General features: G+C 40.7%; 1 protein-coding gene and 1 non-coding gene across 2 annotated transcripts in view; one reads left to right on the top strand and one right to left on the bottom strand.

Moving 5' to 3' along the window:
* ROR1 (receptor tyrosine kinase like orphan receptor 1) overlaps nucleotides 1-17,467 on the top strand; it is a 403,384-nt gene that overhangs the window by 240,655 nt on the left and 145,262 nt on the right. The window lies entirely within an intron of this gene.
* On the bottom strand, nucleotides 15,003-15,105 carry LOC116564181. The gene has a single exon (XR_004274771.1). It is a non-coding gene; the product is annotated as a U6 spliceosomal RNA (small nuclear RNA).

Genomic DNA, 17,467 nt, shown 5'->3' with positions numbered 1-17,467 from the left:
CTAGGAGATTGTTGTTTAGCATTAATTAAGCCCCACCATATGCTAAGCATTGGCTATTTTATAGAGACCCTGTGTCCTGGAGTTGTACATCAGGACACATCCAAAGCCCCTGCAGTCTGGCTGAATCTACCTTTCCAGCCTTAGTTATCTTTATTCCCCATTATGCATCTCCAGCCAAATTTTGATTTCTTCTTATATGTCCCGTGCTTTTCTGATTCTCTGCTTTCGTCTTTTCACCTGGATTGCCTTTCCTTCTTTGCCAATACCCATTCTCCCCCTTTTGCAGGATAACAAATTTCCTCTCCTTCAAGACCAAGGATACATTTTACATTATCCACAGTCTTGTTTAATCTCTCCAGCAGGAAGTGGCCTTCCCCTCTTTGAAACTCCCATAGCTCCTTTCTCTGTTCTTCCCTTCACATTTTCTATATTATATTATGGTGATTTATATACCTGCCTATCCCACCCTTGAGCCTAGAATAGAAGTTCCTTGCAGGTGGGGTTTCTATTTTGCCTTTTTTGCGGGGAGGTCTCCATCACAAAATCTAGCACAAACTCTTATTCGTAAGAAATCCTCAATAAATATGTGTGGAATAATGCGTCACATCTTACCTAGTGAGAAGCCATAGCCATACATATGTTGTTGCAAATACATTCAGCAAACTTACTGAGTTAGTTCAGGCATGATTCAAGGTTCTGAGATTATAGTGGTAAAAGGAGCTCAAAAGTCATTGTCATAAATGGTCTTTTATGATTAGCTCTGTATTGTCCACTGGTATGGTTTGGCTGTGTTCCCACCCACATCTCATCTTGAGTTGTAGTTCCCGTAATCCCCACATGTGTGGGAGGGACCAGGTGGAGATAACTGAATCATGGGGGTGGTTTTCCCCATCCTGTTCTCATGATAAAGAGTCAGTTCTCATGAGATGTGATGGTTTCATAAGGGGCTTCCCCCTTCACTGGGCTGGGCACTCATTCTCTCCCCTGCTACCCTATGAAGAGGTACCTTCTGCCATGATTTGTAAATTTTCTGTGGCCCCCCAGCTATGTAGAACTGTGAGTCAGTTAAACCTCTTTCCTTTATAAATTACTCAGTCTTGGGAAGTTCTTTATAGCAGCATAAGAACAACTAATACATCCACTAATACATTCACTGGAAGTTGTATTTCCTCTCTGAGAAGAGATAACTTTATTTTATAAAACAGCAATAGGTGAAGTTATTTTGCTGGTTATACTTCACTAAGCACTTTAGGATGGTGGAAATGAAATGAGATGTCTTTTCACCTTAAATCAAAGAACATTTAGAATAATTTTTTCTATTACCAAATTTGATCTGGACATTCTTTTTTTATTAGGTATGAAATTAGGTACTACATGTTATTCCTCTCTACCTCCAGCACAAAAACAATGCCCAGAAAGCAGTACATTTTCAACAAATATTTATAGAATATATTTAATGGAAAAGAAGAAATAAAGGACCCTGAACATTAACTTACTACCTGCTCTGTGCCAGGGACTGTGCTGGGTGCTCTTATGTGAACTTATTCTGCAAGTTCCTTATGGTGCCAAAAGAAAAATTTTATCATTGCACATTGCATGTTAGTGATCAGATGCCAGTTGTGGCAAAAGAAAGGCATCAATGCATGCTAAGAAAGGCAGCAGAGCCAGCAGTCTAGAACCCCACCTGCCAGACTTGGAATTTCTACCAGACCAGCATTGTAATTAGTAGTGGTTGCCCATCAAGAAGGAAGTAGTGTCTATAGTATGAACCGGCTGGCCAAAGGGAAGGATAAAGGTAAGCCCAAACTCCTTTGTTTGTTCAACACAGCCTTCCAGAGAGCATGGATGGCTTTCTGGAGGTGTGAGGTTGCTTGGCATTATCTTTCTGTAGAAGGTAATTAGTGTATATTCTTTAATTTCCAATTTGAATGAGAAAGAAAGAACATTCATTGGTCAAAAACTTATTGATTCCTACTCTGGTCTGGGAACTCTGTGAAAATTAGGATATAAATATAAATCAGACAATGGCCCCTGTCCTCCATGAACTCAGAGACTACTTGGAAAAACTGATAGCTAAATGCATAATCAAAGCCTTCTGTCAATTTGATAGACTGAGCTTTCAAGAGACACTTCTTGCAATCACAGAGAGATCTAGTGAAATATACAATGAAAGAAAAAATAATCCATTGCTGGGCTGGTACACAAAGAGGTGAAATCCCTAGGCTCCAGAAATTAAGAACAAATTCAATACTAGAGCAATGATCAGTGAGTAGGAATTAAGCAAAAGATCCCATGAAAATCTGAAAACTATGTGTACTTCCTAGGGCCTGTAGTTTCACTATCCCATGGGGATAAGAGTTGGAGCCACAGGAGACAAACTCTCTGCATTAGGGTATGAGTGGAGAATGATTGGCCTAACTATGAAATAAGGAAAATTCTGCTGAGGATGTGATATGGAAATCTGTCAGGCACCCTGGGCCATTGGGATCACCCATGAGAAATCAAAACCTAGCCTGTACTACATGTGGGAATGGGGTTGGGGTTCTCAGGTATTGCACAAGCCACAAACCAAGAAGATAACATAAAAGCGTGGCTTGGTATTGATTAAACTAGGAGACACTGACAGCAGCAAACCTAAAACCAGCTCTTAAAAATGTCTCAGCATCCTCATGCATGAGGGTCTTCCACCAAAAACAAAATTTTAAAAATCAAAACTACAAAACAACAATGGCAAACTCTTGGCTGATGTTGGACGTACTTTAAAGAATTACAATGCCTACAAGAGAGGGGAAGAAAGCCACCATTAGCAAGCGTCAGCAGACAGAACACGTGGAAAAGTTCATACCTTAGAAACTAAAGACAGTGGACCAATTTAAGAGAGTATATGTGTTTAAAACATTTCATGGTGAAAAAGAATGTAGAAACCATGGGGCAAGTGCAAGATAAATGGCAAAAAAAGGCATATTTCAAAAGAACTAAATAGACATTCTATAATTGAAGAATAGAGCTATGGATACAAGAAATTTATCAAATGGGCTTAAAGTGATACACTCAGATGAAGAAAAATACTGATCTGGGAGATAGATGTGAGATAATATGGTGGTTTAGAAAATGGACTTGAGCCAAGGTGACCGACTAGGTTTGAATCTTGACTCCACTACCTGTTTCCTGTGACTTTTGGCAAGCCACTCAACCTGTCTGTGCTTTGGTCTTCTCATTTGTAAGATGAGCTAATAAAAGCACCTACTGCACAGGGCTGTTGTGAAAATTCACCTGGCTAATAAATCTGATAAATTCTTTGGAGAGTAAGAAGTGAAATCTGTTTGGGTTAATACGGTTATCACTTTGGGCTTGATATTAAAATATCATGGGTACTTTGACAGTCTGGTAAGGCAGGTGTATTTTAGGGTTGGGGCAGGTGTCTTAGAGTCTGATAAATCATCCTATTCCAGCCTTTTACACTTGAGTGTTCATTCATATAAGTGACATACTTCTTAGCTTGGCAACACAAAATATCTTACTAACAATTTTTACCTCTACTGACTCATCTTACTTTATCTTCAGTTCCCATACTTAATATTCCATTTATTTGAATAACCTGCCTCCAATTCCCTAAACATACCATTCTCTTTCCAGCCTCTATGCCTTTGTTCATGCAGCTTTCTCTGACTTCACTTGGCTAACTTCATTTGGCTAACTCTTTGTTCTTCACTTAGCTAACTCCTCTTTTACTTAAGTACACCTTAAACATTCCCTCCCTCCGTTTCCCCACAGTGCCCCTAATGGATGTGCTTTTGAATAACACAGGCAGTATCCTTTCATTGGTGGACCTCCTGGAGAAAGAGATAGATGATTAACAAATCCTTCCATCAATCCCTTGGACCATGCTATCAACAGTGCCCCAAATTATGGGGTATCCTATTAGCCCATGTCTATTCTGTCTTGTTCAGAATCCTTACCTCCCTATATTGAAATTATCTATTTCATGCCTGTCTCTTTAAAGTCAGGGTTGGCCTTATCTATTGCCTAATACAGTGCAGTAAGTAACATGTAGTAGGAAACGTGGCATTAAATTATTTGAGTTCAAATCCCAGTTACGGTGTGTAAATGCCTACCAGGTGTGAGGCACTTGCTAAGCAGGTTGCATGCAGCATCTGAATTCACACCACCCTTTGCAATAGAAAAGATAGGCAACTGAGGCTCATTTGGGCTAAAGGATTTGAGGGGAAGTGCTAGGATTCCCACCAAGGCCTCAGGGCCGTGTCCAAGGACCATGTCCATGTGACAGCCAAGTGCATTCATATCCCCTCCTCTTGTGGGGCAAGTGCCTTCACATGGAGAAGCAGTAAAATACAGTCCATCTCTTGGTGGGCTTTAGTGCCTTCCTCTTCACCCAGCTGCCCTGATCCACTTGTCAGTCCCACTGCAGCTCCCCAGCCACACTCAAGTCCCAGTGTTCTGTTAAATGAGCCCAGTCACTGGCATTAACCAGTTACCTGTCTATCCTTTCCAACAGGAAATGAAATTTAAAAGAGACAAGGCCACCCTGGAAGAGCTGCTGAAAGCTACTATTGATGGCTCGTGGGGGTAATTTCTGAAACAACCAAATACTACCTAAAATAAATGGATCTACAGGGGCTCAACTTCAGCTTCCCCATGAGAGTGCTGGGGGTTGGGGGGGCGGTGGTGTGATGAGGGCCTCTTTCCCCTTCAACCAGACTCAGTCACAAGAGGTCTCAGAGGCTCTCTATAGAAAGCCAAATGTTTCTTTTGGAGAAGGGACTGGAAATTGTTCCCATAGGCAGCAGAAAGGGAGGGAACCTACTACTTAAAAAAAATACTGAGGCTTGTTTCCAACTGCAAATAGTTCCCTGTGCTGACAGACTATATTTGGGGTTTTTTGACCTGGTTTGCCTTTTTAAATGGCTTTCTTTACCAGGTTGGAGCTTTAGTGGGGAAGTGTGCAGTGTGGTTCTTATAAACATGGGCTCTAAAGTTACGATGACTCTGAGCTTCCTTTTGCTTACCTGTGGATGGAGGTATATGTATCTATTACTGTATTAGTCCATTTTCATGCTGCAGATAAAGACATACCCGAGACTGGGAAGAAAAAGAGGTTAATGGACTTACATTTCCACATGAATGGGGAGGCCTCACAATCATGGCAGAAGGCAAACAGGAGCAAGTCAAGTCTCAGACGGATGGTGGCAGGCAAAGAGAGAGCTTGTATAGGGAAACTCCCATTTTTAAAACCATCAGATCTCGTGAGACTCATTCACTATTACAAGAACAGCACAAGAAAGACCTGTCCCCATAATTCAGTCACCTCCCACCAGGTTCCTTCCATGACACCTAGGAATGGTGGGAGACACACTCGAGATGAGTTTGGGTGGGTACACAGGTAATCCATATCAATGACCTAAGGTAGTTTTCCTAGCCAACTAGCATGTCTATGGGTTTCATGCCCATGTTGTAATATAATATCTGCTTGCATAGTCAGAACAGACAGATACATCCTAGACTCAGCCCCCTGGCCTGCCCCTTCCCTCAAAGCTTCACCATCAAGGCTTATGACCAGGCTCTCTAGCTCAGAAGTGGTTGCTCCCTCTTATCCCCACTCTGTTATTTGATTCATCCTTGGCACATCATCTATTTAAATGGTATTAGCTGGCCTATTGCTGGGAGCTTGATGCTTAGCTGGCTAGAATGGAGTCGCTGAGTCATTTTGTTGTGCTTTTCATTGTAAATATTTGGAGCTCTGGGTTGAAGGTGGTAATGTGAGGACAGACTGGATCTTGCTTTGGGTCTTGGCACATGGCAAGCTGATGAACAGTCCTCCTAGGACTGCGGTGTCTGAGAGCTTATATCCATCCTTGTGTTCCATCTTTAAAACTGGTAGCTGGTTGGGGTCTTAAGCAACATCTTTCTAATATTGATAGCATCATTTTCTTTAAAGGCTGTCACCTTGCCGTGATCAACTACTAAAACACTTAAAGTCTCTCTAACCTCGTATGGAAAATAGAGGAAGTGATATGGACTTGAAAGGGCTGGTGTATGAATTAAAATACAAATCCCCATCACAGTCTCTAGCATACATAGGTGCTCGCTACCGGTAGTCCTCTTGACCGCCCCCTTCCCCCCAACTACCTTCTCATTCCCAAGGGGAGGACAGTATGATTTGAAAAAATAGCACTTAACCAGGAACCTAGATTCTAGTTCCAGCTGAGCTCCATCACCAGGTCAATGACCTATTTAAGCTCTGGGCCTCTGGGTTTTCACCTGTTAAAAGGGAGGCATCAATCCTTGTCCTGGCTGCATTACCCATTATGAGACTCCAATGCTGTGTGACACTGTATAGTAGCCACTACCCACTTGTGTCTATTGAGAATGTGAAATGTGAGGGGGAGCATCAGTGTAAAACACACTGGATCTCAAGGCCTTAATATAAAAAAGAAAATATCTTACAATTTTTACATTGATTACATGTTGAAATGATATTTTCATATATTGAATTAGTAAAATACATTAAAATTAATTTATAATACCTGGTCCTTTTTAATGTGCCTGCTAGACAGTTTAAGATTACAAATATCACTTACATTTGTGGCTCACAATATATTTCTATGAGATAACCCTGCTCTCAGGAAACAGTAGGTGAAACCTTAGGTAAATCTAACCTGTGTTTCCTCCTTGCAGCATAAAGAAATGCTTCTACATATAAAGATTTCATGTGTAAGGGATTATCATTACTGATTATAGTCTCATCACTGTTACAACTAAATTACAAATTGACCACCAATGTGATTAGGGAAAGGCAATATCTGGAGTAATTTCCCAACTGTGGAGAAAAATATTGTGGGTTAAAAGCCCAAAAACACATAGGGATTTTTTTTTTCTTTTGTGACAAGATCTTATTCTGTTGCCCAGGCTGGATTGCAGTGATGTGATCATGACTCACTGCAGCCTCCATCTCTCAGTCTCAAGTGATCCTCCCACTTCAGCCTCCCAAGTCACTGGGACACAGGTGCACCCCACCATGCTCAGTTAATTTTTGTATTTTTTGTAGAGACGGGGTCTTACCATGTTTCCCAGGCTTGCCGTCTTCAACTCCTAGGGTCAAGCGATCTGCTCCCTCGGCCTCCCAAAATGCTGGGATTACAGGCATGAGCCATCGCACCCAGCCAGGAACACCTTCCTAATAGGAGAGGAGGGATTCAGATATACGTGGGGAGCTTCTTGCCTGCCGTATATTTCCTGCATCCCTTGCTGGCAAACAGCTCTTACTCCTTTTGCTTATACCCAGCGTAGAAGCATGAGACATAGAAATCAGTTCCCCTTCAGCCAAGCAGCTCTCTCTCCGACCTGTGTTAATCCTCTTTACTTGACAAGTCTATTCATTTTAGGGAAAGGCAATGGCAAGATGAGGGATATGGAATTCTATCAGGAAATGGAGGGAAAGTGACCGTTTATGGTCCATCTCGATTCTTTAAAACCTGCTCAAAGCGGAGAGATTTGCCATCAGCTCCCCCGCCAACCAGCCATCACTGAACCAGAAAGAGCCTTTCTCACCATGTAAGGGTCTTTCCAGCCAGTCATTCCAGCTCTTGGCACCCAGTTCCTCCCATCATTCCTCACCTCCCCATCTGCACTATCATGGGGCATTCAACCTAGAGGAAAAAGGCCCTGAGGGTGCTCTGCAGATGGCTGTGTGAGCCACACAGAACCCCACCTCCATCCTCCCAGCAACCGCTGCCCCAGCCCAAGCGGGCGAGCAACCGAGAAAGCTTGGAAGTGTTTATGCTTTCATTTTCACCATTTAGAAAGAGGAGAAAGCTTATCTACCTTCTGTCTTGGGTCTCGGATTCCTTACTCCCTTGGTACTATTTTCAGTAGTTCCTGGCTAAGACAAGGCACATTTTTGGACTCATAAATAATAAGGCAGCCACAGAGAAAGAGTGTCTGGATTTTTCCCAGGCTGTCTTTTCCTTGCCTGTGTGTCTTTGAGTTTGCATTTAAGCCTGTCGCCTCCTGTTGCACCCACTTTACAAATGGCTTTAGAATTTAGCCTCAAGGTACTTCCAGAAACCTGTGGACTGTGGTCCTGTTCACAGGGATCCTGGAAATCTTTTCTAGCCCTGGGCCCATGGCTTTGGCTAACCTTATCTAAAGACTTGCTGGGACTTTTGGACTTAAAAGATCCACTTGGCTAAAGGAAGGGAAATGGAGATCATACAAAGTGCTTTACCATGGGGCTCCTGCCTCAGTTTCCTGCTTCTCTTTCTCCACCCTTACTTTGTTATGCTCTAAAATCAAACTGTTCATTGTTCCTCATCCTATTTCAAGCATTTGTGCAAACCTTACTGTTTGCTGTGATGAGAACACCGTCCCCCCAGCCTTTTGTCATTGTTAAAGACCCAACTCAGACTTCACCACTTCCAAGAAGCCTTCCCTGACTCCACCTTCTCCCACTGGTGATCACACCTTGTTCCTCCCCATGCCAGGTGATGCTTCTTTGCATGTATGTTCTTCTTCTTCTCCCCGTTCTTCTTTCCTCGTATAAGAAATATTATTGAAGACCTCCCTCGTTTCAAGCAAGGCCCTCATGGGTCTCTGATTCAAACAGAAGGTGACTGGGAAAAGCAGTATGGAGAGGGCTTTGAGAGAAAAAAGAACAACATATCAAGCTGTGAACTTCTTGAGATCAGGCGTCACGTCTTCTTTATGCATCGTTATCTCTCCAACGTCGAATGCAGTTGTTTGAATAAAGAGAGAAATGAATGAGTGGTGAAAATTAGAACGCCGGAGCTGAAAGGTACTTTAGAGTAGCTGTCCTTGAGATTTGATGGGTGTTTGAATCACTTAGCGAGACCCAGGTTCATTGAATCAGGCTAGACCCTATTCCTCTCCATTTTTACCATCTTCCAGGTGACTCTGATGCCCACTAAAGTTTGAGGACCAGTGATAGAGCAGTAATTCTTAACCTCAGCTGTAATTGGTATCACCTGGGGAATTTTAAAAACTACTAATGCCTAGGTCTGTTCTCCTCATCCCCTGATTTTTGTTTTATTGGTCTGGTGTGTATGCAGCCTGTGATTTGAGAGGTTTAAAAGGTCTTCAGGTGATTCTAGTTTGCAACAAAGTGAGAACCACTGCTTTAGAGTTCTTCCAGGCTAATCTGCCCTGTAGCTTGACTCTTTCCAAAATATTCTAACAAGTGAGTAATACACGATTGGTGCTTGGCACTTTGTTAATATCTGTCCTCAATTTTCTGAGGTAATATAGAAAAGACCTGGGCTTAGAGTGAGAAGTCCTTGGTTTATATTTAAGCTCTGTGGCTAACTCTAGATTCTTGAATATTGAGATCTGTTTTTTTTTTCCATCTGTAAAATGGAGAGAATACCAGCTTTCCAGGAGTGTTGTAAGTAAAGAATGCAACGACATATGTGAGACAGCTGAGCACAAGCCCCAGCACTGATGAAATAAATATGGAGAAGGGTAGATAATGACATTGATGTATTTTTTTTAAATATCTGAATGTGTTGGCATAACTCCATCACTTTTTCCTTATGGACATCGGGAGTAACACCTCCCTTTCTCATGAAATAATACCAGTTATTAATAGCTACCATCTATTGAGGGCTTTTGATATGCCAAGAACCATTTTAAGTGATTTACATGGATCGTCACATTTAATCCTCATAATAATCCTGAGATATGGTGAAAATTCACAGATGAAAAACTGAGCCTTAGAGAAAAGTTGAATTTTGAATAGTAACCTCCTGCCCACAAAAGATATGTCCGTGTCCTGAATTATGGAACCTATGAATTTTTCTGTATTTGGAAAAGGGGTGTTTGCACATGTAATTAAATTAAGGATCTTGAGATGAGATCATCGGTATTATTCCCAGGGGCCTAAATGCCTACAAGTGTCCTTATAAGACAGAGACTCAGGGAGGTTTTAGACCCGCAGAGGAGGAAGCACTGTGAAAATGAAAGCAGAGATTCCAGTGATGCAGCCACAAGCTCAAGAATGCCAGGGTAGCAGCCCTCAGAAACTAAGAGACAAAAAATGAATTCCACTCCAGGGCCCCCAGAAAGAGTGTGGCCCTACTGGGTCTTGTACATCTAGCCTCCAGAAATGTGAAAGAATAAATTCCTGTTGTTTTAAGCCACTAAGTTTGTGATAATTTGTTACAGCAACATTAGGAAATTCAGAGAGATTTAAGCAACTTGCCCTAAGTCACAAAGCTGTGAACCCAGAATTCAAACCCATGTTCTTAACCAGTATATTATATTGCCTGTAAGCTGAATTGAATTTGTCATCAAATGTCTTTGATTCATTTATTCAACAAATGTTTATTCCATGCCTACCATGGACAAGGCCTGTACTGGCTGAAGATACAGTAAGGAAAAAGAAACATTCTTGCCTTTGCATACTCTACAATTTAGTGGAAGAGCAAAACTTTCAGCAAGTACTTTCACATACACAGAAATACTGAAAGTCATTTAATTCCAGCAGTGATAGATGCTGCAAAGGAGATGAATGAAAAAAATAAGACTTATCCTGGGATATAGTATCAGATCCATCTGTGGTAGGCCCAGCTAATGGCTGAGGTAGGGGTCAGCTCTTTATTCCCTCTGGCCTGTTTCCTGAGGATTTGAGGGCCTGCAGCTCCACTTCAGCCCTCCTGAGCTTGCAGAAGTTGGTCCACAAACAGGGCAAGTCCATTATTTGCAGAAAAAGACCCACAAAAGAAGAAAGGCAGTAAAGAGTTTGGCAGACAGCGAGCTCTGCAACGCGTTGCAGACATTATTGTGAGGCAGTGGAGTGTGTAGAAACTTCTTTTACACAAACTTAGAAAATCTTGCCTTCCTGTACCAAGCAAGATTTCCTGTAGGGCCATGAGAAGCTCACTAATTATCTCTTTAGTTCCAAGTTATATTACTTCAGGGAAGTTTCTGACAAGGATTCATACTTAAGTATCTCTTTGTCTGGGTTTATTTTGTCAAATGCTTATTTGCTTTAAAAAAAAAAAAAAATGCCCGAGTCTTAGCTGGTCTAGCAGTTTAGGAAGTTCAAATCCCCACATACCTCAGAGGCAGAGCTCCTAGTCTCTGCCTTGATTGCTGCAAATAACTTATTTTTTGGCCATTTTCAGCAAATGATTCCATTCTCTGTGAGCCCAAAGTCAGGCCTAACCAACACTGGCCATTGGACCATGGTTGTATAGAATTAAAATTGACCTACAAGAATTTTCTATCCATGACCTTTGGTTGTCTTCTGAACTCAGAAACCTAGATTCTTCCCAAAGATCCTTCCCAGGACTTTAATTTCAACCCCAATGTCCCCAGTAGTTACATTCATTTCTTCATTCAACAAGTATTTATTGAGCGCCAGCCATGTGGCAAGCACTGTGCTGAGGATACAGAGGTGAAAATACAAAATTTCTCTCTCAAAGAGCCTTGCTTTCTGGTGGAGTTAGCAAATCCCTGTGTGGGAAGTAGTTATACCTGACACTTCCTGAGCACCATTTAATTTGCCATAAAAACTCTGCAAGGCACATACTATTATGTCCATTTCATAGATAGGAACACAAGTTCAAAGTAAAATGATTCAGCTAGTAAATGCAGAACCCAAATTCAAATCCAGGTTTTCCTGGCTACCAAGTCCATGTTCTCAATGACTACTTATTTCTAAAATAATAATCTGTGTATATAGGGAGGAAAGAAAGAAGGGGCTTAGAAGGCCTTTTGCTGGTAGGATATCCTTTCTGGAAGGGGATATTCTTGGTTACCTTTAGGTGGTTTTTCTTATTTGTACTTTTTCTTTGATTTTTGTATTTCCTTCAATAAATATCCTATACTTTTGTAGTCAGATAAAAAAAAATAAGTAAAAGACATAAACATTTTAAAACTCATATATACCCCTAAGAATTGAAAACAGGTATCCAAACAAATGCAGGTATACACATATTCATAGCTGTATTACTCACAGTAGCCAAAAGATGGAAGCAGTGTAAATGTCCCTCCATGGAATGACTGGTAAACCAAGAATGGGACAGACATACGATGGAATATTACTTAGCCATAAAAATGAATGAAGCTCTGATACATGCCATAACATGGATAAATCTCAAAAATATTATGCTGAGTGAAAGAAGCCAGACCTAAAAGGCCACATGTATGATTTCATTCATGTGAAATATTCAGAAGAGATAAATGCACAGAGGCAGATATTGGATTTGTTGCCAGGGGCTGGCTAGAGCGGGAAAAGGGAACAACCATTTTATAGGAACAGACTTCCTTTTGGGCCACCAGATGTGTTTTCCAATTGGATAGAAATGGTGATTGTACAGCATTGTCAGTGTACCAAATGCCACTGAACTGTTCAGTTTAAAACAGTTAATTTTATGTTAAGTGAATTTTGCCAAAATAATACAAAAATAAGAAAACTCTAAATAAACAAAACAGTCACATTGAAGAGCTTTGGCCTTGCTATTCTTCTGTACTGCTGGGTCTCTGAATGCTACAAAAATAGCTTTAACATTGCAACACTAACTCTTTTTACTTAGTGCTAAAGCCCCAGTTTTGAGTAAGAGCTCTGGCATGTCCACTAATACAGTAACCCTGGGCCATTCACTAACCCTCTCTGGACTTCTATGACCTCAGTTGTCATGCAAGGGTAAAAATGTCCACTGAAGTCACTCCCAGATCCTAATATGATAACGCTGTGCTTTGTAAACTGTAAATTGACTTGAATATGTGTTTCTTTATTTTTATGTCAAGAAACAGTAGGTGATCTGAAATTATCTCTGTTTACCAAGCATGTGTGTTAAAAGAACTGTGAGCATAAGGGGTAAGATCTTGGTAAAGGGTCTCTTTAGAGGCCATACTTTCTGTTGATGTTGATATTGCTGTTTTTTTGTTTGTGGGTGTTTTGGTTTTGTTTTTACTTTATAATAAAGTTATTCATGTAAAAAGGAATGTTTGGGGCTAGGAGAAATGTTGAGGTAATGGAAAACTCTAACAATAAGACAATACATTGAAAACAAGAGCTCAGGGAAAGCCTTTCTGCTGGTAACAGGCATTTTTCTGCAAAGAATTCCCAATAGGAATAAACTATTGCGATGATAGTTGAGTCAGACTTTTGTCCTGGAGCGCAGGCAAATCATAGGCAGACCTTGAGATACTGGCCTTGCAATGAGTGTCACTTTGGTGCCGAGTAACAGAAGGATGCTATCATCCTGCATCGAATCAGAGGAGCCCACTGTAGCCCATCCCTCCAGTCCACCCAAACCAGTTAGACAGTGCCTTCTCAGCTCTCAGCAGCCCTCATCCTACCCAGAGAGGAATTTGGAGAAGGCCTGGGGAAACCTTGAAAAACCACCTCAGCATCCACCCAAACGGCTTAGGTCCTCTTTCCCAGGGTCAGCTAAAGCAGGAGACTTCTAGCAGGAAGATAGATGGCTCCCAGCAGCTCAGCAATTTTAAGGTAAGGTGGGCCTGATGGGTCAGCTGTACCATTCATTGCCCTTATCCTTAAATCTTTTTCTTACAAACAAACAAACGAAAAACACTAGCCCTTGCAAAATCTAAACATATTTATTTATTGTAGAAAAATCTAGAAAATAAAATGAAGCCAAAATTATGTTACTGCTAACAGATATTCTTTTATTCTTTTAATTATTTTAATTATGTTACTGCTAACAGATAATCTTTTAATCTTATGCATGTTTTATAGATATATTTACTGAAATGGAATCATATTGAAGCATTCTCTCTTGTAAACAACATTTGTTTCTTACCAACAATTTCACAAACATCATTCTGTGTCTCTGTCACCAGGCTGGAGTGCAGTGGCACGATCTGGGCTCACTGCAACCTCCACCTCCTGGGTTCAAGTGATTCCCCTGCCTCAGCCTCCCGAGTAGCTGGGACTATAGGTGCCACACCCCGCTGATTTTTTGTATTTTAGTAGGGATGGAGTTTCACCATACTGGTGAGGATGGTCTCCATGTCCTGACCTCATGATCCACCTGCCTCGGCTTCCCAAAGTGCTGGGATTACGGGTGTGAGCCACTGTGCCTGGCCTAAATTTAGTTCTTATCTAAGACATTGATATGGCTGTTGACAGGAAAAGGATGTAGACAAAGCCTCCATCATGATGACACTTTGTCTTGTTGCCAGTATAGAGAACTGCCTCTCTTCTCTTACAAATGCATATAGTTTAGATCTTGTTTTTAAAGTAATTTTCACTGATTTCAGCATTTTCCTGTTTCTCTGATCTTTAAAGTCAGCATTCCCATTTTGTAATATTAATTTACTCAACAAGCATTTGTTGAGCTATGTGCCAGACACTATGGTAGGTGCATAAATAAATAATATGCATCTGTCCTCAAGATGCTCACAGTCTAGTGGGAGAAACAGAGCAAATGAAGTGAGCATATAATATATTTGGGGAAGTTGGGGATAAGGCTTTGTGGAGGTGACATTTGAGTTGGGTCTTATAGGATGCACAGGTATTTGCTAAATAGGAAGCAGATTAAGGACACATCTGGCCATGACCCACATCTCCTCTCTTTAGCCCACATGAATGCCAATATTGCATGCATATTTTCTCTCACAGTTCCTGCTGTTTTTCTGCAAGCAGTGTTTTCTCATTCACAATTAGATTTTTATTCTTGGCATTCTAAAAGATGCAATTGTGATTCAGAAATGCTAAGAAGAAAGAATATGCACCATTATTTAGCTAGAGGACTTAAATTTTTTTTTTGGATACATAGTAGGTGTATATATTTATGGGCTATTTGAGATATTTTGGTACAGGCATGCAATGTGTAATAATTACATCAGGGAAAATTGGGTATCTATTCCCTCAAGCATTTATCCTTTGGGTTAAAAACCAATTATACTCTTTTAGTTATTTAAAAATGTACAGTTAAATCATTATTGTCTGTAATACCCCTGTTGGGCTATCAATACTAAGGCTTATTCATTCTTTTAAAAATATAGAACACTTCACGAATTTGCATGTCATCTTTGCCCAAGGGCCATGCTAATCTTCTCTGTGTTGTTCTGATTTTAGTATATCTGCTGCCAAAGCAGGCCCTAGAGGAATTTTTAAGATGTATTCAGATCATTGAACGTCCTGTGTCATTCATGTCTTTTTTCAGTACTAGTTTTATGATCATTACTTCTTTTATATATATATATATATATATTTTTTTTTTATTGTACTTTAGGTTCTGGGGTACATGTGCAGATCATGCAGGGTTGTTGCATAGGTGCATACATAACCAGGTGGTTTGCTGCCTCCATTCCCCCTTCATCTATATCCAGAATTTCTCCCCACATTATCCCTCCCCACCCTCCCCCTGCCCCACTGTCCCTCCCCTAGCCTCTATATTTATATTAATAAAAATAATAATTATTATTAACATTCATAGAGTACCTTCCACATGCTAGGTGCTGTGAATGGTACCTTACATTTGTTATCTCCTTTACCATTAACAAAGAAGAAATCTGAGCTCAGAGAGGTTGAGTAACCTAAGGTCATGATGCAACTCATAAAGCAGCAAAACAGATTTGAACATTGGTTTCTCTGTCTCCTAAGCCTGACCATTTACATTTTCTTATTCTACCCAATTGTTCAATATACTCTCCGACTCTCTTCTTTGGTCTTTACCCATTGACTCTTCTCTGTAATTGCCCTTTGGATTAGTCTGCTAGGGCTGCCATAACAAGATACCACACACTGTGTGACTTAAACAACAGAAATGTATTGTATTATACTTCTGGAGGCTGGAAAGTCCAAGATCAAGGTCCAGCAGTGATCACTTTCTAGTGAAGGCTCTCTTTCTGCCTGGTGGATGGCCACTGCCTTTTTGCTCTGCCCTTATATGGCAGAGAGAGACAGACTGACAAGTCTCTTTTTTTTTTATGAGGCCAACAATCTTATCAGATTAGGGCCCCACCCTTATTACCTTATTTAATGTTACCTCCTAAAAGCCCTATCTTTTTTCTTTTTTGAGATGGAGTTTTGGTCTGTTGCCCAGGCTGGAGTGCAATGGCACAATCTCAGCTCAGGACAACTTCCACCTCCCGGGTTCAAGCGATTCTCCTGCCTCAGCCTCCCGAATAGCTGGAATTACAGGCATGCGCCACCATGCCTGGCTAATTTTATATTTTTAGTAGAGGCACAGTTTCTCCATGTTGGTCAGGCTGGTCTCAAACTCCCAACCTCAGGTGATCCACCCACCTCAGCCTCCCAAAGTGCTAGGATTACAGGTGTGAGCTATAGCACCTGGCCCAAAGCCCTATCTTGAAATACAGTCACATTGGAGTTAGGCCTTCAACCCTAACTTCAATGTAAGTTTTGGAGGAACACAGTGCAGTCCATTGTACCATTCTTAAAACATTTAATATATTTTTTCCATGATTTTGCTTATGCTCTTTTACCAGCATAAGCTTTCTGCCTTTCAAAATCTTTTCAATCGTTGATTACCCAACTCAAATGTCATTTCCTATAAAGCCTTCTCTGGTTTTCCAGTCAAATTTAGTTATTCTTTCTCTTATTCAGTAATGATACTTTGATGGTATTTTGATTGAGCCCTGATTTTACCCAAACTGCATTATATATTTAAGCTTTTTGAAGTCAGGGACTGTGCCTTAATATGCTCCCAGTTTGCTCTCAATTTTATTAGTACTCCATAACATTTATGACTTGAGTTTTCATTAGTTCCAAAGAATGAGGGAGGCATTTGGGTGAGTTTAGGCTACATAAGAGAAATGCTTGTGCCCATCTCCCAGTGTTGGAAGTCATGCCTTGCAGAAGACAGAAAAATGTTGCTTGAGGGGTTTAGACTGAGACCACTAGGTAAAAGTTACAAAGAAGCAGATTTCTGCTCAATATATGAAAAAACTTTTTAACGAATAACATAACAGTGAAGGAAACTAACACTCATTGATAATCAGTTGCTAAACTGCTGCTTTACAATTTCCACTTCCACCTGGCCTTATAAAATAGTTTCCATCTTTTATAGATGAGAAGACAAAAGTTCCCAAAAGTCTAAAGATCTGATATAAGATCATGTAGTCTACCTCCTTCACTCATTTCTTCGTGGAGAAGTCGTCTCTCTCTCTCTAGAGAAATTGAAGCCAACTGCATAACCAGTTTTCAGGAATGCCATATCAAGAATGCTCTGGGGGTGTTGGTATAACTAATATTTCAGTTCTCTTTCATCTCTGAAGTCTTCTGACTCAGGAATTCTCCATCCCTGACATGGATTTAATGGAAATAGACCTATAAAACCTAACTTCTCCCATCCCTTTGTGGATAACATATATTAAAAAACTTGTATTAAGATTATTACAAATTATCATTACATTGTTTCATGTATGGTGGTCCTGTCAACTAGGGGTGTGTGTGTGTGTGTGTGTGTGTGTGTGTGTGTGTGTGTGTGTGTGT

This window comes from Sapajus apella, unplaced genomic scaffold (genome assembly GCF_009761245.1).
Source record: "Sapajus apella isolate SASKATOON/1434 unplaced genomic scaffold, GSC_monkey_1.0 scaffold36, whole genome shotgun sequence".
Lineage (NCBI taxonomy): Eukaryota > Metazoa > Chordata > Mammalia > Primates > Cebidae > Sapajus > Sapajus apella.
This window is presented reverse-complemented; position numbering and strand designations above follow the sequence as displayed.